The 27,758-nt window shown below is 30.3% G+C and overlaps 2 long non-coding RNA genes across 3 annotated transcripts; one reads left to right on the forward strand and one right to left on the reverse strand.

The window, feature by feature from the left end:
• Positions 1-19,904: 19,904 nt before the first annotated feature.
• LOC135147668 (uncharacterized) lies at positions 19,905-23,153 on the reverse strand. 2 transcript variants are annotated; one of them, XR_010285385.1, is made up of 3 exons: positions 22,547-23,019; positions 20,710-20,771; positions 19,905-20,200 (listed from the first exon to the last, which is right to left on the reverse strand). It is a non-coding gene; the product is annotated as an uncharacterized LOC135147668 (long non-coding RNA). The 2 variants fall into 2 exon arrangements; XR_010285386.1 differs by lacking the exon at positions 20,710-20,771 and having other exon boundaries at positions 22,547-23,153.
• A 20-nt stretch (positions 23,154-23,173) lies between these two features.
• LOC135147667 (uncharacterized) lies at positions 23,174-23,918 on the forward strand. The gene is made up of 2 exons (XR_010285384.1): positions 23,174-23,471; positions 23,635-23,918. It is a non-coding gene; the product is annotated as an uncharacterized LOC135147667 (long non-coding RNA).
• Positions 23,919-27,758: the final 3,840 nt, after the last annotated feature.

Below are 27,758 nucleotides of genomic sequence, written 5' to 3' on the forward strand. Positions count from 1 at the left end.
AACGTGTTCTTCTATGTGTCACTTTATATACTTACTATAAATACTATCGATCAGTAAGCATTACAAAAATATGATTTCAATTAAAGTAAACGATAGAGGAACCTCAATACTAATCTTTAAGCGGAATATTCGATTAACATGAACAAATTGAGAAACCAAACATCTAACATATACTAAACATAAAGAACAGAGGAACCTTGTACAAACCTGACTGTTCTTCGCGAATCACCATTTGTAGAACAATCGGGGATATATAAACTAAGCAGGTAATCATCGCGAAGGAAGTAGGAATAAAAATTACAACCACTACGACGAGGAGAACAAGAAAATGTATTGTGGCTAGACAAAGAGAGAGACAACCGCTGTGCACATTTACCGACATCGTAAACAATCGCCACTCGTAACTAACAGTTACAACAGATATACGGTTTATGACATATACGGAAATTGTTGTACAATACATAATTAAGTTTTAATTATAAAATAGAAAAACCTCAGACGTTGGATTAGATTGTATTGGAAGGCCAAGATTCAGGACTCCAATACTCCATATAAACCTGGTCTTCATAGAACTCTAGCCTAAATATATAATTCTACATATTCGAGTTAAGAATATGTACTAATTAGATCTGTTATACTAGTAGCTCCTTATTGCCTTCACATCCGGCAACCATGAATGAAAATTCATTCTAGTATGATGAGAAAGATAAAGAACTTAGATGATTATTATTTAGATAATGCATATATACTATTTTATTAGGAGTTATATATATATATATATATATATATATGAACAAAGTTCCATGTAGTCCACATATTCACTGTAGTACCGTAGACCACGTATGTTCTCCAACTATAGAACAACATAAAAACATTGCAAAATGTGTTATTTTGCAAATCATGTTCTATAAACATCATTATTTTGTTAAAAATTTTGACAATCCTAAACATTCTACAAGTTAAATAGTGAAAAACACATTATTCTGCAAAATATGTTAAGTTTGCAGAACATATTTACATATTACAGAACATATGTGTTCTACTTGTCGAACATAAATGATTTTCAATATTTTTCATGAAATAGTGATATTTATAGAATGTATTTCATAAAATAACAAGTTTCATACATTCTGCAATGTTTTTATGTCATTCTATAGTTGCAGAACATACGTGGTCCACGGTACTACAGTAAATATGTGGACTACATGGAATTTAACTCATATATATATATATATATATATATATATATATATATATATATATATATATTTATATATAGAGGCCTTCTCCTCACCCTCTAATCAAGTTCATATTTATATATAGAGGCCTTCTCCTCACCCTCTAATCAAGTAACTTAGGAACTGCCTTAAGAGTAGTTAACCTAAAAATTAACACGGCGCAAGAATAGGAGAGATGCTGACATGACGTTCTGTACTTGTTCTGTACTGCTGGAAGACACGTATAATTCTACATTCTATACTTTTCAATTTTACCAATATATTTTGTATTTTATTTTTTTGTACTTGTGACTTTTTATGTTAGTTTGTTTTTAAATTTTGACAAGTTCTCTATTTTTATTTGTCTAATTAACAATTTTTCCTATATTGAATTTTATATTTTTTGCACATGTTGTGTAGTTTATGTGTTATACAGTTTAATTTTTTGCTGTATGTTCCGTTTTTATTTGTCACATTGTTATATTCTTTTTTTTATATATAATTTTTTATTTTGATGTATTTTCTTGTAATATTGAATTTAATTTTTTCTTCATATGTTCTGTAATTTATTAGTTATATAATTTATTTTTTTGTTGTATGTTGTTTTATCATACTATTGTACCTTTTTTTATAACATTTTTTATGTGCTGTATTTTCTTGTCTATATTAAAAATTTATTTTTTCTCCACATGTTCTGTAATTTATTTTTTATGTAATTCAATATTTTGTTAGATTTTCTTTTTTGTCACATTGTTGTACCTTTTTTTTATAAAATTTTTATGTTCTGTATTTCTTGTTTATATTGAATTTATTTTTTCTCTACATGTTCTGTAGTTTATTTATTATATAATTTACTTTCTTGTTATATGTTATTTTTTGTCGCATTGTTGTACCTTTTCCCATTATAACAATTTTTATGTTCTGTACTTTTTTGTCTATATTGAATTTTATTTTTTCTCCACATGTTCTATAGTTTTGGTTATATAATATATTTTTTTATTATATATATTTTTTGGTCACTGTACCCTTTTTTTATAACATGTTTTTTTTCTGTATTTTGTTGTCTAAATTGAATTTTATATTCTCCACATGTTTCGTAGTTTATCTATTATATAATTTATTTATTTTATTATATATTCCTGTATTTTTTGTATTGTACTTTTTCATATATTCAGTATTTTTATATAGGGCCAACCAGGAACTCACTTATCCGAGTAACTTAGTAAGTCTTGATCCTAGCCATACAGCACACCACATGCCCCCGTGTTATTGTAGTATAAGTGCTTAGAAATCTGGTCACACTGTTTAGATACCTAAGTCACGTGTATGTAAATTGCTCACACAACTGCCAACATATGATTTTCTATTTAAAAAACTTACCTTTTCTACTTTATATAATTTTAAGGGCATTATTTAAAAAATAATGTTTACAAAGTAGAGGCAATTGTTCTCTGTTTAAAACACTAACAATCTATTTTATATAACAAAACATAAAAATTGTTATAACTCAAAGAAACACACAACAAAAAGTAAAATATACATATATAAAAAGAAGAAAGTTATATGGAGTCCTTTTATATTTGGAGTCCCAATCTAGGCCATTCATTTTGTTTTAGATCCAATGGCTGATAGGATTTTTGATTTAATTTTTAATTTGTAAGTTTTAATTTTTAAAAAGCCCAGTGCATTTTTTGAGTGGGAGCGTCCATTGCTTATGTTACGCGGCAGTTACAATTGTCAGAGAGTGAGTGTTTCCAGGAGAGTGCCTAGAAGAAGTATCCTGCAGTCATGAAGCTATTTTTTTCCTTCCTTTTATCATTTTCGTTCTTTCATATTGAGACAATATCAATATATATTGGATCATTATGTGCTCTTCTCATTAACAAGCGCATGATGTCTAGTAAGAAGGTCGAATCAAGTAAGTTTCGCAGTTTTTTTAATGCATTTGTTGTTCATTAAAAATCCTACACTGCAAGATCGCCTGTGCCTAAGAATTGTGTGCAGGAAATTACGGAGCATCATTACGGAGTAATGTTTGTTTTCTTGTTCTGCACACGTTCTTGTGTGTTTTTTGTTGTGTTCTGCACATGTGATTATGGGGGACAGTCCTAATTGTGTTCTGCAGTATTTGTTTTTGTTGGTTGCGTGGTTCACCATGTAAATCTTGTTCTGCCCATTTGGTTATTAGTTTTATTAGAATAATGTTTCTTTCCTTTTTTACGTTCTGCACATGTGTGTCTGTGCTTCAGTTGTAAATGTGTACTAAAGTATAGTTTTTGATGTATAGGTGTTCAAGATATCCCCATGTTGAAAGTTCATATTCAATCTTAGCCACATGATCTTTTTAAAATCTAACGGTGAATCTTAGGGACTCCAATTTCTCAATTATATTAGTATCCCACAGAACTCCACTCATACACACACACACACACATATATATATATATATATATACATATATATATAGGGGCTTACTCCACTAGAAACTAAATTAGCCTGAAAATTAGAAACTAGTCTCTAGCTAGTTTTTCATCACCGTTCTTAACTACAAAAATCACTTATTTTAATATTAGAAATCACTGATTTATATATGCAAAATCTGACAAATATAGTTATATAAATACACATATATACAACGTATATCACCATCATGTTCAATCATACTACATTGATGAAACTCTTGGTATCACTATAAAACTCTTTCGCTACTGCCCGCTTCACTTACAACCATGATTTGCCTATCACCGTTTGTGATCATAACTTGCCACTACTAATGACTATTTACCATGACCACACATCTTATCTAGTCATTTGCTACCATCATAGACCTTCTACAACTATATTTGATCATCAATAATCGACCACCAATGTCAATCATAAATAAATTTTCTCAATTATTAAAAATAAAAATACTGCTGAATATACTGTATAAAATAGTGATTATGAACATAAAAACTAGTGATTTCAGTAGTTATAAACAGTAATTCAAGGAGTGGTTTCTAGTTTCTAGAATAATATGTGTTTCTATTTGATCACTTGCCTATATATATATATCTATATGTATATGTATATGTATATATATGTATATGTATATATAAATATATATATATATATAGGCAAGTGATCAAATACAAACCAACTCTTAAATACAAAGTAAAAACCAGTTTCCAAACCACTATTTATAACTACGAGAATCACTAATTTATATTGCAGTAATCACTATTTTATACAGTATATAAACAACGATTTTTATTAATCAAAATTGAGAAAATCTACTTACCTAATCTATTTGTAATCGATTATAGATGATGAATATCAGTCGTAGGAAGGTTGTTGATGGTAAGAAGCCGTAAAAGAAGGTGTACGATGGTGGTAAGTAGTCGGCAGTTTTGGTAAGTTAGGATGGAAAGTGTATGTGACTATTGGTGATGGTAGGTGATGGTGGCAAGTCATAGAAACGGCTGGTAATGATGGTAAGAGGTCTATTATTACCGCTCAGGGTGAAGATGATGGTCATATGCATTGCATATATATGTCTGTATATATATTTATATTTGCGTGATATGTTATATACAAAATAGTGATCCGTGATGTGGAAAAAGGTGATTTCTGCGGTTAAAAATAGTGATTAAGAATTGGGTTTTAGTTTGTAGGCTAATTTGGTTTGTATTGGAGTAGGACCTCCTATATATATATATATATATATATATATATATATGAGCTTGTGTGTATATATGATTCTACTATATACTACCAATTCAAAACTAATTTTAATTTTTTATTAAAATTTACATATTAGTATGCAGGTCATTAAAATTAGTATTCGTACCTCATATTTGATTGGATCAAATTCTTCATTGTTTAGGATAATGGAACCTTATAGTTACCTAAAAAAAAATTTAAGTTTATTATTTTGTTTAACATATTTGATAAGTAACTTTAATGACAATAAAAAAGTTTTAAGTATCAAAACATTGAGCTGAACTACATACGCAGAGTAATAATTATATAATTTTATATTTATAATTGTTGGCTTAATTATATAACTTTAAATTCATAATTGTTGGCTCATTGATAATATCAATATGCTATCTTCACATCATGTCAAAATAATTGCAACGATATATTTAAATTTTCACTAATATCTTATTTAAGCTAAGAGGCAATTGACTGTTTTTATTTATTAAGAATTAAAATTGTATTTTTCTCAAGAAAATGACAAAAAAACATTTCAAAAGGGTTTTTTTTAAAGAAATTTTGTTATTGGAATAAGTACTATTTTTTTTATTAATATGAACATCCATATACATACATACACACACATCGGATAAAACAAACATACATATACATATACATATGCCATACTTATTGGAATCATATATAAACACATGCCATACCTTTCCAAGAACAAATGGATGGGAAAAGAATAAAAAAAAATACACACGCATCTATCAATCTATCAAATAATTCCAATAAGGATCAATGGACCGAGAAAGAATAGCAATAATCTCCACCTTAGAATGTCATATTTTTTATAAAGGTAATAAAACTCAAAACTAATGAGATAATATATAACTTAATTAATTAGTGTTTACAATATCATATCCATCACATATAAAATGAAGTGTTTATATAGATACATAAGAAATTTCTGGAACACACCAGAAGATGGTAGGAGGTGGGTAAATGATGGAAAGCCCAGACAAAGCAACTAGATAATGCACATGTCAAACTAGGCCCCTAAATTTTTAGGTCCATTAAGTATCCTATACTTTTTTTAGTTAGTGTGTGAAAAATAGTATTATTATAAACAAATTATTAGATTTTACTTGTCTTGGAAAATAAATGAATGATAAGTAGTTATTTTTTAAATTATTAATTTGTTCAAATTTATTAATATTTTATACTTGTGCCATATACATGGATGAGTTTATAAATTCACAAGTAATTTATAAAATTCATTAATAAAAAATATTTCTACCGTGTGTGTATACTTCAAACACTTATTTAGTAATTAAATAAAGAAAGTTGAAATCTTAATTTTGCATACATAATATAATGAAATTAATATAAAGTCCTACATAGCTAAGTTGATAATATGGACTAATTAGATCTGTTTACCAGTAGAGCTCTGGCCACCATGGATGAAAACATGTGATCCTCTTGGTTTCATCATCGCTGTCAATGATCTAGAGTCACTTTCAGCACCTTTGTAGATGAAAGTAGAAGTTGGTATACTCATGTGAAATTAGAGCTAGGATTACTTGTTATTTTTAATTTAAAATTTTTAAAATGTATAAAATAAATTGAAAAAATTATATTTATAAAAATGAAAAAAATCGATGGACATTAATATTTTATATTGAAATTAATATACAAATATTTTAAATTTGTTTTAATATAATCTAACAAAAAAAATATAGTTAATTTTACCTCTTCTTACAACAAAGTTAAATTTAGATAATGCATATATACAATTATATTATGAGTTTTTATAAACACAGACACATATGATTCCAATATATACAACCAACTGAAAAATAATTTTTATTTTTTTTATATTTAAATACACAGGTTATTAACATTAGAATATATCGGTTAAGCAAAGCTCAATCCATTGATTTATTCTGGAAAGCAGTCTGGCCACGTTTGTTGGCAAGCGGATGGCACTGATCAGAACAGCCAAAGAAACAAGCTTGTGTTCCAGGTGCAAAGGATACCCTGGTCTTTCTTACTCCTGGTGTTGAGAAGTTTTCAAGAGGATTAGTGAAAGGAAAACATTATTTTGTCCCTGTTATGGATGTCTTGGATAAAGTTGGTTCTGAGCCAGAACTTCTCGAGCTTCACACCGAAAATGATGGAGGACAGTGGAAGAGGAAGATGGGTGGATTGAGGAGATTTCTGACAGCAGTTCCGACCAACTAGTTCAGATTCATGATCCAGATTCCATAAAACCAGTGGAAAAATATCAGATCATCATATACCTGATATTTGATTGAAGCAGATTCTTCATTGTTTAGGAAGATTGTAATGAAACATTATAGTTATCTGGAAAAATATTTGATCATAATTGAAGAGTAGACGGATGGAGAAAGAATAGCAAATAATACACACACATCAATCAGATTGATACATTCCAATAAGGATCAATGGGTGGAGAAATAACTAATAATCCACACCTTACAATGTTTTTTGATTTTGATAGTGGTGTACTGGTGTTACAATGAACACAATAATGATAGAAAAGTTTTATAACAAAATTTAGTGTTTACAATATTATATCTATCATGAAGTGTTTATATAGATACATAAGATGTTTCTCGAACACGCCGGAAGGTACTAGGAGGTGGATATATGATGGACTGGCCAGACAACCCAACTACATAATGCACAAGTCAAATGAGGCCCAAATATTTTAGGTCCATCACATACCCGATAAAGTTTAGGCTCTTTATTTACTTCTTTTAGTTTAGTTAGTGTGTGAAATATAATATTATTATAAACAAATTATTATATTATACTTATCTTGAAAAGTCAATTAATTAAAAGTAGTTAATTTTTAATTTATTTATTTGTTCAAATTTATTCATACTTATGATCTTAATATATATACGAGTGACATATACATGGATGAGTTTATTAAAAAGGAACTTTTACTCATGTGAGAGAAATGATATTACTTGATTTACAAGTATGATTGATGTATTACACTGATTATTAATATTCACATGCAAGTTTTTAATTTTTGACACCTAGTTTAGAAGTCAGATTTAGATTAATTTTTAAAGTAAATAAATATGAAAATATTTTAATTTATTAAAGAAAATTTTTAAACATATTCTTAACAACTTAGTGATTAGTGAATAGTATGCCATTCACTGCCTTGAAATACCTCTAAAAAATTTGAATGTAATTGGCTATAAGGATTAATTGACATTTACAGCTGAAGCACAAACACACATGTGCAGAACATAAAAAAGGAAAGAAACATTATTCTAATAAAACACATAACCAAATGGGCAGAACAAGATTTACATGGTGAACCACGCAACCAACAAAAACAAATACTGTAGAACACAATTAGGACTGTCCTCCATAATCACATGTGCAGAACACAACAAAAACACACAAGAACATTTGCAGAACAAGAAAACAAACATTACTCCGTAATGATGCTCCGTAATTTCCTGCACACAATTCTTAGGCACAGGCGATCTTGCCGTGTAGGATTTTTAATGAACAACAAATGCATTAAAAAAACTGCAAAACTTACTTGATTCGTCCTTCTTACTAGACATCATGCACTTGTTAGTGAGAAGAGCACAGAATGATCCAATATATATTGATATTGTCTCAATATGAAAGAACGAAAATGATAAAAGAAAGAAAAAAAAATAGCTTCACGACTGCAGGACACTTCTTCTAGGCACTCTCCTGGAAACACTCGCTGACAGTTGTAACTGCCGCATAACATAAGCAATGGACGCTCCCACTCAAAAAATGCACGGGATGGGCTTTTTAAAAATTAAAAATTAAATCAAAAATCCTATGAGCCATTGGATCTATTAAAGGAATCCATATAACTTTCTTCAATATGTGTGTATATATATATATATATATATATATATATATATATAGAGTTGAGCTCCTTAGAGACCAAACTATTTAGAGTTATTGGAGACTTATGATCTAACCATTCAATCAGAATCTAATCTTACGGCCGGGAATAGACAACAATTTCTTTTTTAATTTTTAAAAGAGCAAGACATGTGTATATATCCTCTACGCAAATCCCGCTTTCTTATGCATCGGTTACACTTTTGAAAATCACCCTTCTTCTAAAGATTTTTTCCTTTCACGTGAATTTGGGAGGATTGTGGGCCAAGATCAGTGCAAGACAATTGCGATAGAACAATCTTCTAGGTTTCAACATCCTTCTTCTGGGCATTCTGTAGGAATTAGGCATCGTTGTAAATCATGAGCGAAGGTAAAATGTATAGTTTTTCCTCATGTAATTGAATGTACTTTTGTTGTCCACCATTTCGAAAGTGTGTAAATTAGTGGTCGGGTTATTGTTGTAGTATTTTACTTGTATATATGTAAGATTTGCGGAACAAAGATTGGGCTCTTGTTTATTGTGGAATTGAAACTTTAGATTAACATTATACTGTATGTTATTGAGATATCTAGTCAACGATTTGCAAGATATTATCGTGAGTGATCGAGCAAATATTTTATTTGTTTTTTAATAATTTAACTTGTTGCTATTCTATGAATTAAAATATGGGATAATCATGTTCGACTAATTGTAGTAATTATGAATTTAGGAATTTGGTTGCAAGACATTGTTTTGCTAGTTTTTTTTTGGTGATCTGGATGACATTTTGTTGCTTTATAAGTTGCATATTGTTGCTTGATAAGTTGCATATATTAATTTTTAGTTAAGATTCTTTGTTGCAAGACAATATCTTGCTTTTGTTGATCTGCAGGACATTATCTTGCTTTTTAGTTAAGATTCTTTCTTGCAAGACAGTATCTTGCTTTTGTTGATCTGCAGGACAGTATCTTGGTTTAGTTGATATGCAAGACAATATCTTGCTTGATTAGGTGCAATGGCAGCAAAAAAAAATTGTAGATATTAGTGGACAATGTTGCATCCTTTAAGATATGACAATGTCCTGCTATGAGAATCTAATAATTGTATAACTTCTTCTCCTTGTGCAGTTAACCGGAGAAGAAACAATAGACTCATGTGATCTCCTTGATTGAATAGAGGGACAAAAAGACCTCCTCTGTATGTGAATCTCGAATCAGAGGAGACGAACACCATAACTGTTGAAAAACCGAGGCACGTTATAAGCACTGAGCTAGGGAGAAGAAGAATTGATTACGGTCCGGAGGATGTTAAATGGGGGAGCGGATTAGGTAGTCAAGGGAGCTGGAAAGACATGATTCGGTTGCCGGACATTTTGTCGAAATTGTCAGGATAATGTGTCACTAAATAGGATTGTGTTCCAATATAATCTTATATCATGTATGCCTGAATTGCAAGACTATGTTTTCTCTAGTATTTGGCAGGGACCATTTACACTATAAAATCTATTGTAAAGACTTTCGTTGTATTGCAGTTTTTGGGAGAATTAAATTTTTGGTGGAATGGATACATGAAACTATATTATACTTGATTGGTCTTTCTTTATCTTGCAAGCATGTAGTCCGAGTCTTTCCAATATTTGATGATCACCAAACACATTTTTTTCCCAAAAAAATATGTGCTTGGGTTTGAGTTACTTGGTCAGTGTCTATTTACATATTTTATCACATATGTTGCAAGTCTGCGTCTTCTGTGATTTCATGAAAATTTTCTTGTTCTTTATGCGAGTTCCGCATTCTTTGTTTTTACTTGGAGTACGATAAGAATCACTAATTTTCCCTGTGAGATAGGTCCAACAAACATATCGTCGTGATGAGCCTGATCAATAAGCTCTTTGTTGCATTTGTTGTTCAGAGTTTTAGAGCTGATGTCCTGCAAGGCTGCCATTATTTTGTCAACTTTTTCTTTGTCATCACTTGCATAGAGTGTTCATCCTGATTGTCCTTCCCAGAAAAACTCTCAATGTAAGGAGATACATTGTCACCTTAGAGAAAAAATGAAATTCAGTTCTAGTCCATTGTCCTGCATTCAATCCAACACTATTTTTCCACTAACTAATCATCCACAAGTAGTACATATTTAAAATCATTTTTAAAACGTAATATGAAGTTAAGAATTATAAGAAAAAACGTCAAATTCGAAACAAGTAAACAAAAATTCTGATCATCTGTATAAAATGAATTTAATACATCGTAAGAAAGGAAAGAACAAAGATGATAAGGCAGTTACATCCTTTCCTAAAAATTCGTTTGATGTTTATGTATTTGATGGCCAGGATTTGGTCTCTCCATCCTCCAATTTATATGGTCTCCAAGGAACTTTTCTCTCTCTCTCTCTCTCTCTCTCTATATATATATATATATATATATATATATATATATATATATATATGCAAGTGATCAAATACAAACCAACTCTTAAATACAAAGGAAAAACCAGTTTCCAAACCACTATTTATAACTACGAGAATCACTAATTTATATTGCAGTAATCACTGTTTTATATAGTATATGAACAACGATTTTTATTAATCAAAATTGAGAAAATCTACTTACCTAAACTATTTGTAATCGATTATAGATGATGAATTTCAGTCGTAGGAAGGTTCTTCACGGTAAGAAGCCGTAAAAGAAGGTGTATGATGGTGGTAAGTAGTCGGTAGTTTTGGTAAGTTATGATGGAAAGTGTATGTGACTATTGCTGATGGTAGGTGATGGTGGAAAGTCATATAAACGGCTGGTAATGGTGGTAAGAGGTCTATTATTACCGCTCAGGTGAAGATGATGGTCATATGCGTTGCATATATATGTATGTATATATATTTATATTTGCGTGATATGTTATATACAAAATAGTGATCCGTGATGTGGAAAAAGGTGATTTCTGCGCTTAAAAATAGTGATTAAGAATTGGGTTTTTAGTTTGTAGGCTAATTTGGTTTGTATTGGAGTAGGACCCTCTATATATACATATACATATATATATATATGAGCTTGTGTGTATATATGATTCTACTATATACTACCAATGCAAAACTAATTTTAATTTTTTATTAAAATATACATATTAGTATGCAGGTCATTAAAATTAGTATTCGTACCTCATACTTGATTGGATCAAATTCTTCATTATTTAGGATGATTGTAATGGAAGCTTATAGTTACCTAAAAAAAAAATATAAGTTTATTATTTTGTTTAACATATTTGATAAGTAACTTTAATGACAATAAAAAAGTTTTAAGTATCAAAACATTGAGCTGAACTACATACGCAGAGTAATAATTATATAATTTTATATTTATAATTTTTGGCTTAATTATATAATTTTATATTCATAATTGTTGGCTCATTGATAATATCAATATGCTATCTTCACATCATGTCAAAATAATTGCAACGATATATTTAAATTTTCACTAATATCTTATTTAAGCTAAGAGGCAATTGACCGTTTTTATTTATTAAGAATTAAAATTGTATTTTTCTCAAGAAAATGACCAAAAAACATTTCAAAAGGGTTTTTTTTAAAGAAATTTTGTTATTAGAATAAGTACTATTTTTTTTATTAATATGAACATCCATATACATACATACACACACATCGGATAAAACAAACATACATATACATATACATATGCCATACTTATTGGAATCATATATAACCACATGCCATACCTTTCCAAGAACAAATGGATGGGAAAAGAATAAAAACAATTCACACGCATCTATCAAGCTATCAAATTATTCCAATAAGGATCAATGGAGTGGGAAAGAATAGCAATAATCTCCACCTTAGAATGTCATATTTTTGATAGTGGTAATAAAACTGAAAACTAATGAGAGAATATATAACTTAATTAATTAGTGTTTATAATATCATATCCATCACATATAAAATGAAGTGTTTATATAGATACATAAGAAATTTCTCGAACACACCAGAAGATGGTAGGAGGTGGGTAAATGATGGAAAGCCCAGACAAAGAAACTAGATAATGCATATGTCAAACTAGGCCCCTAAATTTTTAGGTCCATTACATATCCTATACTTTTTTTAGTTACTGTGTGAAAAATAGTATTATTATAAAAAAATTATTAGCTTTTACTTGTCTTGGAAAATAAATGAATGATAAGTAGTTATTTTTTAAATTATTAATTTGTTCAAATTTATTAATATTTTATACTTGTGCCATATACATGGATGGGTTTATAAATTCACAAGTAATTTATAAAATTCATTAATAAAAAATATTTCTACCGTGTGTGTATACTTCAAACACTTATTTAGTAATTCAATAAAGAAAGTTGAAATCTTAATTTTGCATACATAATATAATGAAATTAATATAAAGTCCTACATAGCTAAGTTGAGAATATGGACTAATTAGATCTATTTACCAGTAGAGCTCCGGCCACCATGGATGAAAACATGTGATCCTCTTGGTTTCATCATCACATTCAATGATCTAGAGTCACTTTCAGCACATTTGTAGATGAAAGTAGAAGTTGGTATACTCATGTGAAATTAGAGTTAGGATTACTTGTTATTTTTAATTTAAAATTTTTAAAGTGTATAAAATAAATTGAAAAAATTATATTTATAAAAATGAAAAAAATCGATGGACATTAATATTTTATATTGAAATTAATATACAAATATTTTAAATTTGTTTTAATATAATCTAACAAAAAAAATATAGTTAATTTTACCTCTTCTTACAACAAAGTTAAATTTAGATAATGCATATATACAATTATATTATGAGTTTTTATAAACACAGACACATATGATTCCAATATATACAACCAATTGAAAAATAATTTTTATTTTTTTTATTGAATTTTATATTTAAATACACAGGTTATTAACATTAGAATATATTGGTTAAGCAAAGCTCAATCCATTGATTTATTCTGGAAAGCAGTCTGGCCACGTTTGTTGGCAAGCGGATGGCACTGATCAGAACAGCCAAAGAAACAAGCTTGTGTTCCAGGTGCAAAGGATACCCTGGTCTTTCTTACTCCTGGTGTTGAGAAGTTTTCAAGAGGATTAGTGAAAGGAAAACATTATTTTGTCCCTGTTATGGATGTCTTGGATAAAGTTGGTTCTGAGCCAGAACTTCTCGAGCTTCACGCCGAAAATGATGGAGGACAGTGGAAGAGGAAGATGGGTGGATTGAGGAGATTTCTGACAGCAGTTCCGACCAACTAGTTCAGATTCATGATCCAGATTCCATAAAACCAGTGGAAAAATATCAGATCATCATATACCTGATATTTGATTGAAGCAGATTCTTCATTGTTTAGGAAGATTGTAATGAAACATTATAGTTATCTGGAAAAATATTTGATCATAATTGAAGAGTAGACGGATGGAGAAAGAATAGCAAATAATACACAGGCATCAATCAGATTGATACATTCCAATAAGGATCAATGGGTGGAGAAATAACTAATAATCCACACCTTACAATGTTTTTTGATTTTGATAGTGGTGTACTGGTGTTACAATGAACACAATAATGATAGAAAAGTTTTATAACAAAATTTAGTGTTTACAATATTATATCTATCATGAAGTGTTTATATAGATACATAAGATGTTTCTCGAACACGCCGGAAGGTACTAGGAGGTGGATATATGATGGACCGGCTAGACAACCCAACTACATAATGCACAAGTCAAATGAGGCCCAAATATTTTAGGTCCATTACATACCCGATAAAGTTTAGGCTCTTTATTTACTTCTTTTAGTTTAGTTACGGTGTGAAATATAATATTATTATAAACAAATTATTATATTATACTTATCTTGAAAAGTCAATTAATTAAAAGTAGATAATTTTTAAATTATTTATTTGTTCAAATTTATTCATACTTATAATCTTAATATATATACGAGTGACATATACATGAATGAGTTTATTAAAAAGGAACTTTTACTCATGTGAGAGAAATGATATTACTTGATTTACAAGTATGATTGATGTATTACACTGATTATTAATATTCACATGAAAGTTTTTAATTTTTGGCACCTAGTTTAGAAGTCAGATTTAGATTAATTTTTAAAGTAAATAAATATGAAAATATTTTAATTTATTAAAGAAAATTTTTAAACATATCCTTAACAACTTAGTGATTAGTGAATAGTATGCCATTCACGGCCTTGAAATACCTCTAAAAAATTTGAATGTAATTGGTTATAAGGATTAATTGACATTTACAACTGAAGCATAGACACACATGTGCAGAACATAAAAAAGGAAAGAAACATTATTCTAATAAAACACATAACCAAATGGGCAGAACAAGATTTACATGGTGAATGTAGAACACAATTAGGACTGTTATCCATAATCACATGTGCAGAACACAACAAAAAACACACAAGAACATGTGCAGAACAAGAAAACAAACATTACTCCGTAATGATGCTCCGTAATTTCCTGCACACAATTCTTAGGCACAGGCGATCTTGCAGTGTAGGATTTTTAATGAACAACAAATGCATTAAAAAAATTGCAAACCTTACTTGATTCGACCTTCTTACTAGACATCATGCACTTGTTAGTGAGAAGAGCACAGAATGATCCAATATATATTGATATTGTGTCAATATGAAAGAACGAAAATGATAAAAGGAAGAAAAAAAATAGCTTCACGACTGCAGGAAACTTCTTCTAAGCACTCTCCTGGAAACACTCACTGACAGTTGTAACTGCCGCATAACATAAGCAATGGACGCTCCCACTCAAAAAATGCACGGGATGGGCTTTTTAAAAATCAAAACTTACAAATTAAAAATTAAATCAAAAATCCTATCAGCCATTGGATCTAAAACAAAATGAATGGCCTAGATTGGGACTCCGAGGACTCCAAATATTAAAGGACTCCATATAACTTTCTTCTATATGTATATATATATATATATATATATATATATATATATATATATATATAGGCAAGTGATCAAATACAAACCAACTCTTAAATACAAAGTAAAAACCAGTTTCCAAACCACTATTTATAACTACGAGAATCACTAATTTATATTGCAGTAATCACTGTTTTATATAGTATATGAACAATGATTTTTATTAATCAAAATTGAGAAAATCTACTTATCTAAACTATTTGTAATCGATTATAGATGATGAATTTCCATCGTAGGAAGGTTCTTCACGGTAAGAAGCCGTAAAAGAAGGTGTATGATGATGGTAAGTAGTCGGTAGTTTTGGTAAGTTATGATGGAAAGTATATGTGACTATTGCTGATGGTAGGTGATGGTGGCAAGTCATAGAAACGGCTGATAATGGTGGTAAGAGGTCTATTCTTGCCGCTCAGGTGAAGATGATGGTCATATGCGTTGCATATATATGTATGTATATATATTTATATTTGCGTGATATGTTATATACAAAATAGTGATCCGTGATGTGGAAAAAGGTGATTTCTGCGGTTAAAAATAGTGATTAAGAATTGGGTTTTTAGTTCGTAGGCTAATTTGGTTTGTATTGGAGTAGGACCCTCTCTCTCTCTCTCTCTATATATATATATATATATATATATATATATATAATATATATACTTCTTTTAGTTTAGTTAATGTGTGAAATATAATATTTTTATAAACAAATTATTATATTATACTTATCTTGAAAAGTCAATTAATTAAAAGTAGTTAATTTTTAAATTATTTATTTGTTCAAATTTATTCATACTTATAATCTTAATATATATACGAGTGACATATACATGGATGAGTTTATTAAAAAGGAACTTTTACTCATGTGAGATAAATGATATTACTTGATTTACAAGTATGATTGATGTATTACACTGATTATTAATATTCACATGCAAGTTTTTAATTTTTGGCACCTAGTTTAGAAGTCAGATTTAGATTAATTTTTAAAGAAAATAAATATGAAAATATTTAAAATTTATTAAAGAAAATTTTTAAACATATCCTTAACAACTTAGTGATTAGTGAATAGTATGCCATTCACTGCCTTGAAATACCTCTAAAAAATTTGAACGACAACTATGACGCTAATTTTAAGACTGTATTGTTTTCCTGACAAAAATATTTTATAGTTTTTTTATGCATATGATTTGTTTATGGAGTCCAAACATTTTCATTGGGTTTCTCATTTCCTACCTTCACTCATTTTACAACATAGTATTAAAATACTTTATTAACTTAACTAAAACTAATAAATTGACTTCTATGATACTCCCTTCGCTCCTAAATATTAGTCGCCTTGACTTTTTGCACGTATATTGAGGTGCAACAAAACGTATTTTTACACATTTTTTTTGAATTTTTTTATAAATAAAAATATAGATGTTAAACTTTTATTAAAAGAAAAGAAAATTTGAAAAATAATACGTGGAAGTATGTTTTTTGTACAACTTAAATTTGGTGCACAAAATCAAAACGACTAACATTTGGGAACGGAAAGAATATTTATCAGTTGAATAACATATTAACAATGAATACTCCAAAGTTATGCATTTCACGTGTGCCAAATGATGAGATCTGAAATAAGTTACCAACATATAAGAGCCAACCATTTTGACATAAGATGAATTATTTAGTTAGCAAAATTTGACTTTCAAGACTTAACCATTATTCATATATATAATATATAATTTCTTAACTGAATTATTATTGAGGAGACGCAAGAAAAACACGCATGGATCAGTCAAAGCTAATAATACAATCTGACTAGGTTAGGGATTTAAATTAGAGTATAGTACTTGTGTCTCAAATATTTTTTAATAGGAGTAGCTGGTTTTCAAATTAGTGCAAAACCATCCCATAAAAAGTTAAAGAATAATTTCTTTAATTATTCAATAAAGAATATTTCTTTAAAAATACTCCATTAAAGAATATTCCCAATAAAAGTTACTGATGGTATGTTGGACAAAGCTGTCCAGTTGCAGAAGTACTACCTTCTGATGGTGATTACCATTATTTGTTAATTTATTCGTCTTATTTTAAGCTTTTCTTCGCCAGATCCCAATGTTAGTCTGGTTTACTATAGTTCCCGGAAACAACCAAATGTACAGTATTCTATACCTAGATCCTATCCTCACAAAGAAATCATAAACCAGGATAATGTTAGTCTTGTTTATTTCTGCAGTCGTTGTTTCTTCACCGGAAATCGCAGACGCAGAGGATATTATGAAAATTTATGATATAAACTTTGCAGTCGTTGTCTTAAGATTCTGCAAATTTATGTTGTTGAAGCCTTTCGCGGCGTTTAGCAGCTGGTACCCAAGTGCTCTTCACGTGATTCTGGCAGTGGAAGCGTCGACTCTTGCAACAAGTCCTGCATCTCATGTATATGCAGTCTTTCTTTGCTTGGTTCCCGCTGCTGCTGCTTGCGCCCCTTCTCAGCATGAAAAAATCAGCCCGTCTTGAGTGATCCGAGACTAGCTAGGTTGACGCCTGATGGATATACTACAAGAAAAACAAGCTCATACAATTGTTTTTGACCATTGTCTGGTATCAGAATTTTCTGTTGACTATCAAGGAGCCGTGTGATTGAGATCAGACAACAGTTGCCAGAACCTTTACTAGAAAGAAGTTTACACTGCTTGTTGGAAAGTAAAAGAAACAATAGTTTTAATATATCATACTGTTGTTGGAAACAACTACATGCAATGGTTTGGCCAAATAGACAACTGTTAATAAATGTCAAGCAAGAGTGCCAAAGTTTATTTAATAAATACTTCAAACAACGGTTATTTTAGTACCATTTTATTAGAAAACCTAACCACAACTGGTTTTAAGAAAAAAATATTATCTTAGACTATGTTAGACAAGCAGTTGGACCCCAAGTATTGTAACTAATCCAAAACACTTTGTCAAAACAATTGTAATTAACCGTTGTCTCAAGGTCTTTAAACCATATTTTAATTTTAACTTACATTGTAGTTTAGGTTTTCAAACAACACTTTCATATTCTCAAAGTGGCCCTGTTTAGTAAATAAAAACGGTAGTCTCAAAGCATAGCCACAATAGTTTAGGTCTAAAACAAAGTTATTTCTATGACACAATGGTATATATAACAAGGCCTGTAAATGGATCGCATATCCGATCCGATCCATGGTTAAATAAATGGATATGAATCCTACTTAAAAAAATCCGATCTGCTAATAATCCCATCTGATAATAATCCGGTCCGATAAAGAATGAATATGGTCAAATCCGATTTGTTAACCATCCGATCCGATCCATGCTTAACTATATTATATATTATATATTGTATTAATATTTAATATTATATTACTATAGTACATAGAAAATAATTTTTTTTGAAAATACAAGATAGATACCTAAATCATATTTTCGAATAACTGATCAGCCGCTCCTAAGTCTTGACGCCGACTCTCACCCTTATTATCTGGTTAATCTAATAATCACTCTTTATTTTTTGTGTACAGTGAGTATAAACACAGGGGAGCTAAAATCTTTCACTTAACACCTCCTCAATCACCCGGTTCTGTATTTAGGGCATATTTATTGTTTTTAATCCTTATTAATAAAGGAGTAGACCATAATTAGCTTCCTCCAAAGGTACAAAGCAACTTAGTTATTATTATTCTATGTACTTTTGATATATTCTATGTTTAAGGTTTTATAGCAAGAACCAACAAAGTTTTTCAGTTGCATTTTTATTAATAACATGAAGATGCAGACTTTACCCTACTCCTTTATTAGCTTTTTTTGTGCTTAGTACGTTAAAATTCATGAATTAATATAGTTAGAAAATATCGTTTTTTTCCTATATGGAAGGTTAAAACATTGTCCCACGACGAAAAAATATATTTCATAATTTTTAGTGGATCGGATCTTCAATCCGATTATCCACGATATCCGAATGGACCGGATATGGATTGACTTGTAAAATATCCGACTCTCGATCCGATCCGATCCGAATCCGATAAAATTAAATGGATTAAGATATGGATCTAGGTAGATCCGATCCAAATCCGATCCGTTTACAGGCCTAATAATATAACCGAGCACAATTGTTAAAAGTTTTGGAACAACAATGTAGTTCATCCAGAATAGTTACAAAAACAAAATATTTAAAAAATTCTAAATTCAAAAAGCCTAGATACAAAACTAATTTGATCATGTCAAGCTAATTTAGACGATTTCAAAAATCTGTAATATCCCTATATCACTTGCAATTTTTTACTTGGATTGATATCACCGTCGCGAACAACTTCTTTATCATACAGTGTCACAAGCATCTTCGGACTTTGAGTTTTCCACTTGACCTTGTTCTTCAAGTTTAGATGGTATGACCTAGTGCATACAAGCAATTCATATTAAAAGAAGCAATTGTATGAACAGATGCCTAGAAACGACAACAATTAAACTAGCTTATATGTGATCTTTTGGTTTACAAAGTCAGTCAAAAAACTTGCTATTGAAAATTAAGGAGAGACATTGTACCATAAACATAAACAAGAAAAAACATTCTAAACACTATGTGCCTAGTAAAGACAACAATTAAACTAGCTTATATGTGATCTTTGGGTTTACAAAGTCAGTCAAAAAACTTGCTTGCTATTGAAAAGTAAGGAGAGACATTGTACCATAAACATAAACAAGAAAAAACATTTTAAACACTATGTTAAGCAGATGGCTTGACTAGAGGTTAGAGACTAACAAAAATAAGTAACTCGGCAAACAATTTGAATGTACCAAAGGCGCAGGCAGAAGTAATATTATGTAACTGGCTGGAGCAACATAAATTTATTATCTAAGATTATACGGTAGAGATGTATGCACACAAAACTAGATTCCCTTACCTATAAATCCACATATGTTCTGTGCTTGGCATTGTCAAAAGCTACCAATTTGACATAACCATCTACAAGATGATTGTCTCATTAGAGTGAATATAGGAGACAAGCAAAAAGCTAAACATAAACACGAGCCCAAACTTACTTTAATATATTTCCCAGTATTTCCTCATAGTTTACGGTCAAGCAACTCCCTTTCATGTAAACACTGATAGTTATAGGGATTATATCGAAATAGTTACAATTATATAATGCAATAGATATCTCTGTTTTAAACTAACATATATCTATATTTAAGCCATAATTCAATTCAATCAAAATTCTAATAATCTTACACTACAAGAAAAACGGGTAAATTTGACCGAAAAAATCGGTCAAATTTAGTTAAATTTGACCGCCCGCGGTCAAATTTAGCTAAATTTGACCGATTCATGTCGGTCAGTCATAACGTCGTCGAATTTAGCAAAATCGGTCAAAATTAGCTAAATTTGACCGAATATTTTTGACCGACTAAATTTGACCGCTTAAATTTGACCGAAATTTTGAAAATTTTAAAATTTGAATTTTTTTCAATTTCCCGCTTGAAAATTTGAAATTTGAATTTTTTTCAATTTGCCGCCTACAATTTATTAAATTTGACCGCATTCGGTCAAATTTATAAATTTTTAATTATTTTTTTACATGACAAAAATAAATGTATCTTAACATCCCTATGGTTGGATCGTTGAAAGAATCATATAATTTTTCTTTTATTAATCAGGAATAAATCTCATTTTAAGGGGTATTACTTCATACTAGATTTTTCTTATAAAGTCATCCAATTCAAATTTCAAATCTTTTAATTATTTTTTCCCATGACTGAAATCAATATATCTCAATATTTGTACGGTTGGATCGTTCAAAAAATCATTTTAATAATTTATTTTGTTAATCCGGAATCAATCTCATTTTAAGGAGTATGACTTCAAAAAATTATTTCAAAAATAATTTTAATAAAATTATTTGTTAATATCCGTACGGTTGGATCGTTGATTAAATTATTTCAAAAAATTATTATATTAATTAGGAGTGAATCGCATTTTAAGGAGTAGTACTTCTTATTGAATATTTCTTTCAAAGTCATGCAAATTAAATTTTAAATTTTTTAAATTATTTCACACGCCTAAAATAAATATATTTTTATTCATATTTAAAAATGTACAAATATTTAAAATTTAAACTAATTAAATTATAACATGTAATGAAAGTAATTAGATCTGGGAAGGATAAATTTGACCGCCAGCGGTCAAATTTATAAATTTGACCGAAACTAGTCAATTATTATTCAAAAAATTTCCACCACTTCAAGCGGGAAATTTTGCCGCCCAAAGTTAAATTTGACCGACTTCATTTTTGACCGAAAGCGGTCAAAATTAATGACGTCAGCCCTAATTTTTTTTGGAGGGAATTTTCCCTCCTATTTTTTTGGGGACCCGCATCCTAAATTTGACCGGATAAATTTGACCGGTGCTAAATTTGACCGGTTTTGGTCAAATATGAAAGCGGTCAAAAATAGTCGGTCAATTTTAACCTTGACTTGATATCATATGAAGTTGACTTTAAATTTGACTGCTAGCGGTCAAAAATAAGCCGGTCAAAAATAATCGGTCAAAAATACCCGGTTTTTCTTGTAGTGTTACCTAATGGAAATTTCTAAAGCAGAAACTAAATTTACCATCATAATATTATCTATTGTAGTTGTTAGTTTGACAAGGTAATCAGACTGCAATCAACTAAAAGAACACGCATCAACTTAAGAACACTGAAAAAGAACATAACAAAAAGTTGAGCTCGGTCTGGTTACCTAAAGTATCTTGACTCTACCAGCAACATCAGGTCTGTCCACTGTAACATGTCTATCGAACCTTCCAGGCCTTAGCAATGCTGAATCAAGAACATCAGGCCTGTTGGTAGCGGCCAAGACAATAACCCCAGAATTACCGGAGAACCCATCCACTTCTTTCAACAACTGGTTATTAATAGTCTGCTCTCGATCTCTCATAATTTCCACCTCCCATTCCTTCTCCTCTCTGCCTCCCCACACCATCAAGCTCATTAATAAACCGCAATATTGTACAGAGTATTAGCAAAAACACAAGAGTACAAGTCATCATGAAAGAAATATGAATGGTCAGCTAAGCCAAGAAACATGGTTATATAAATTATATAATAAACACTATATAAGACTTCACTAATTAAGTCCTACAAGGGGCAAGTTTAAAGGTCTGAGAATCCCACAATTCAGATATTAGGAAACTAGATATACATAACTCTAAACTGTTCACATATAAGAAGAAAAATTGACTGTCTCAAATTTAAAGGGCAATGATTAGAAAACAAGAACAGGAGAATCAAAATTATTAAATCAAAGCACTAATTTACTAGACAAGCTAGTGCATATGTCTATTATATAGGGTGTATGTATTCAACTAAATCCACTTTGTAATGTTTTTGTTTTCTCTAGTTTCTCGTATCACATTCATTTGACGGGTAACTAAAGGTATGGAGCCAGCACAGAGCAAGTCCAAAATGTTTATTTCGGAGTTGGAAGTGTCCTACAAAGTCTTATACTGCAGATAGTAAACGGTATTGCGGTTCTGTTAATTGGCAATTTCAGTTTTCCAATAAGGATGGGAGTCTATTGGCTGTGACGGCAAAGAATTATAGAATTAAAATCTTAGCAGCCAGAGATGGTATGCACGAGTTGGGGTAGATTGAAGTGTTGGAGAGTAAGTTGACCATCTCGATTAGTTTTTTAATTCCATTTTGGAGATGTAAAGTCTTCGTGGATTTTTACATTGTTTAGTCTTGCATGTCCTGTAAACTTTATAATAAATCATGCTATTGTACAAGCTATATTTATTTATTATCTCCCTCCCCCAATTTTTGTAGACAAAAATTTTTCGTAATGGTGAAGAAGAGAGTTCTCCTATTGAAGATGGCGCTTCTACGACAAACAACAGTGGAGAAGCAAGAAGACACAAAAAGGACCAGCCCATCGACCAAACTCGCTTCTTCGCAATTAGGAAATCAAGGAGAACCAAGTAGAAGTTGGTTGTGTATTTTGACTTGTGATATTTGTTTGGTATATTAGTTTGAACTTTAAAGGAGATCTTGGTGGGATGTTTTGACTTGTGCTTTAGTATTTTAATTTTAAATGGTTGATTTTGTGGAAATAGGTGGTATTATACCATACAAATAAAATGCTGCAAAAAAAACTTAAAAAATATGTTACAATAGACTTTAAAATGTTACAAATATGTTGCAATTCATTAATATAAAAATATTAGAATGGGCATAAACCGTTGTGTCAAGGTATCAATCTTTTTCAAATCTGACGGCTGATATCGAATCTCTTTTCAATCTACGCCTCTCATTGCACCAGCTCAGCAATACAAGTGAAAGCTTTTTTACCAATCACGTGATGCAACCTCATCATGTGGTGTCTATTGAACACTGCACAGACAACACTTTCAAATAACAGTTTTAACCGTTATTATAAAGAACAACAGACAATAGTTTTTCATGTCAAGAAAATTCATCATTGTCTATTTTTTTTTTGCACAACAGTTTTTTTTACCGTTGTGTTATAGGTGTTGTCTGATTATGAATTTCTTGTAGTAATATAGTTCTTGCAAGTGATGACGGGGATGATGAGGGGCTAATACTCGGTAATTATGTGGCATCCAGGTCTCAAAGCCCTTGTTGTATCAAAATCAATGCAAGAATACACCTACGGCTTTAAGCACTTTGTTGGCAACCTTCTGGGCTCCTTTTCTACTGGCACACCTTGGTGGTCCGAATCCCATCACTTCTTTCGCGCCCTCGAGAATAATGAGTTATGACTTAGTCACCTATTAGCCTTGTTTACACAATGTGTTGTTGTGGCTTATGTTTTCTACCGGTCTATCCGACCGGCCTGAAAACCCGTGGATTTCATCACTACTTATGTTTCTGTGTGGAATCATAAAGTGTGCCGAGTGCACCTATGCTGGATATTATGCCAGTGCAACACCTTCCATGACTCAACGCTAAAGGACCCTGATCAGAAGCCTAATTAATTAGCAGAACTCATGGGGCAAAATGTTTCCGGAGCTAGATAGAGTGATTAAGGTAATAAACAAAATGAAGACAACTAAACTAGCATTACTAAAATGGTGCAGTATGCTTTTCGCTACTTCACTGGCTTCAAAAGATTGATAGTGGACCTCATTTCCAGCTTCCCTATGACTACATACGGTTTCCTTTATTTTCTTCTCTTAAAAAATTATAGTATATCATCATATATGACTACTGCTATAGGTTGGTTTATCATCCCTTTGCTTTCCCACACTTTCTTAACACCTATTTGAGTAAACATATATAGTCATTAGACTATAATTTTAATTTTCATGCTAGTTTTGCCCGTCCGTGATTCTTGTTTGTGACGTTAAAGATCGCATCATTAACCTTTACACAAAAGACTGCCTATAGTACATATATATAAAATATTAACGTTTAGGTGGCGAAAGATTCGATTGGAATACTTTCTTCAAAACATATAGTTTACATCATAGCTTTGTATCAGTGAGATTAACATATTGTCACAGTGGTAATATCTATCAGAGGACTTTGTATCAGCGCTCTGCAGAGTGTTTGGAAGGCAAGGGACCTTGTGCAATATGTAATTAAGTTTCACCTATTTATATGGTTCCTACCGCTTCCTGAAGAAAGCCTAGCAACTATAGGGGCATCTGATGACTAAAACCAGAGCACCTTGCTCTGAACAAACCAGCTCAGAATATTGGGAAGAATGGCTATGACTCAAAAGGACCCATGTAACTCATATTCCCATAAATACAAGTGTGATTGTACGAGTGGAATAAAATCATCAGCTCAAGACTACAGCTTGGGTACAATGGCCTACGTCTTGGGCACAAGGAAAATGATGGATCCTGAATATGATAGCCCAACATAAATTTATATAAGGCCCAACATTTTAAAGACTCTGGCCCAACGGTGAACTGACTACATAAATTAAATATTATAAATCATATTACTTGTTGTTGTAATTGTTACATGATATAGTTTACTAACCGATTCTTAGGCTGCTTGATATAGGTTAGCTAGTTTTTAGTGGCAGCTGAAATACTTCTTCAATTATATGTAATTCGTAGTTCGTTTCCGGTTCTACGTTGATGCTCTAAATTTGCACGCCATATGATTGTTTCTTGTTATAGTTTACTAAAAAATTCATTCGGCATGCGTGCTTATATACAGTAAGACATGGATAAAATAATACCAGATGTAATAACCTGGATTAAGTTATTCTTTTCCTCGTCCCCAACATAATAGATGTGTGCTATAAAATACTCTCATCTTATCACATGATTATTGTTTTCTAAACAATGCTACATTCACAAAATTGTATATAAAATTTAGTACAAAATCATATGACAATTGAGGTGGATGTTTTAATTGGTACTATTGATACATATAAGAGTTTTGTCCCAATTAAAACTTAAAACACATACTAATTTTGTAAATGATTTTGTGCTCAACTTTGCATACTTAAACATTTTCCTTAATTTATAGAGTTTGACTATATAATAATAATTTTGTTTGATATTTTTAAGTCGATCAATAGCAAGTTAAAAGATATTGTTTATCTAACAAATAAATTGACTTTTATATCATGAATACTTAAACACCTCCATCCACCTGAAATAAATCTTGAGTGCACATAAAAGTAATAGAAAATATAAAGGGGTTTTGTTTTATTATAAAATTTATATTTATGATATCATCATGTTGTTTATTTTGGAGATAACAAATCTTTAAATAAAAAAAATCAAACATTTATACAAAAATATGTGGTCATGCAATTTCAGGTGTGTTCAGACATCAAATCTACAGTATTGTTATTGAAATATTTTAATATTTTGGTATTTTTAATAAAACTATATAATACTTATGAAAATTGTAAAGATAGTTTTTAAGTTAACACTCATTCACAATAAGAAAACATAGTTAATATTTTCATTAATAATGGGTATGACCTAGTGTCTTAATAATATATCCTAAATATTGTGTTTAGTGCACTCACTACAAGAAAAACGGCTATTTTCGACCGGGTAATTTCGACCGGCAGCTATTTTCGACCGTAACCGGTCGAAATTATTTATTTCGACCGAATTTGGTCGAAAATATTTTCGGTCGAATTTAGTTGGTCGAAAATATTGCCGGTCGAATTTAGTTGGTCGAAAATAGACATAAATTCGACCGTTTTTTAGTTGGTCGAAAATATTTTGGGGAAAATAAAGGGGGGAAAGTTCCCGCCCAATAAAATTCAAACTAATTTCAACCATTTTTGGTCGAAATTATTAATTTCGACCATTTACGGTCGAATTTAATAATTTCGACCACGTCTGGTCGAATTTATTTTGGCCACAAAATGAAGGGGGAAAGTTCCCGCCCAAAAATTTAGAGCGGGAAAATTACCGCCTAATTCTGTTCAAAAAATTTTGAACTGATTTCGACCGTTTCTGGTCGAATTTATTATTTTCGACCAGAATTGGTCGAATTTATTATTTTCGACCAGTTCGGGTCGAAGTTAACAACTTCGACCATTTCTGGTCGAATTTATTATTTTCGACCAGAAATAGTCGAACTTATTAAATCAACCAAATATAGTTTAATTTAATAATTTTGAATTTTTAGAAATATGATTAAATTTAATCAATCTTAACATCTACAAGGTTCGATCATCGATAATTATTTTTAAGAAATTCAAACTACCAAACCACGAGTATACACGATTTAAATGTAATAGTCAAATAATCAGTTGACTGTTAAAATCTCGTATAATATAAATTTAATATTTGTTGAAATTTTAAGAATATGATTAAAATATATTGATCTTAACATCTATAAGGTTGGATCATTGATAATTATATTTTTTAAAATCAATCTAACAAACCAGGAGTATACAATATTTAGATGTACTTGTCAAATTATCAGTTGATTGTCCAAATTTC

The sequence above is a fragment of the Daucus carota genome, chromosome 7, assembly GCF_001625215.2.
Source record: "Daucus carota subsp. sativus chromosome 7, DH1 v3.0, whole genome shotgun sequence".
NCBI lineage: Eukaryota > Viridiplantae > Streptophyta > Magnoliopsida > Apiales > Apiaceae > Daucus > Daucus carota.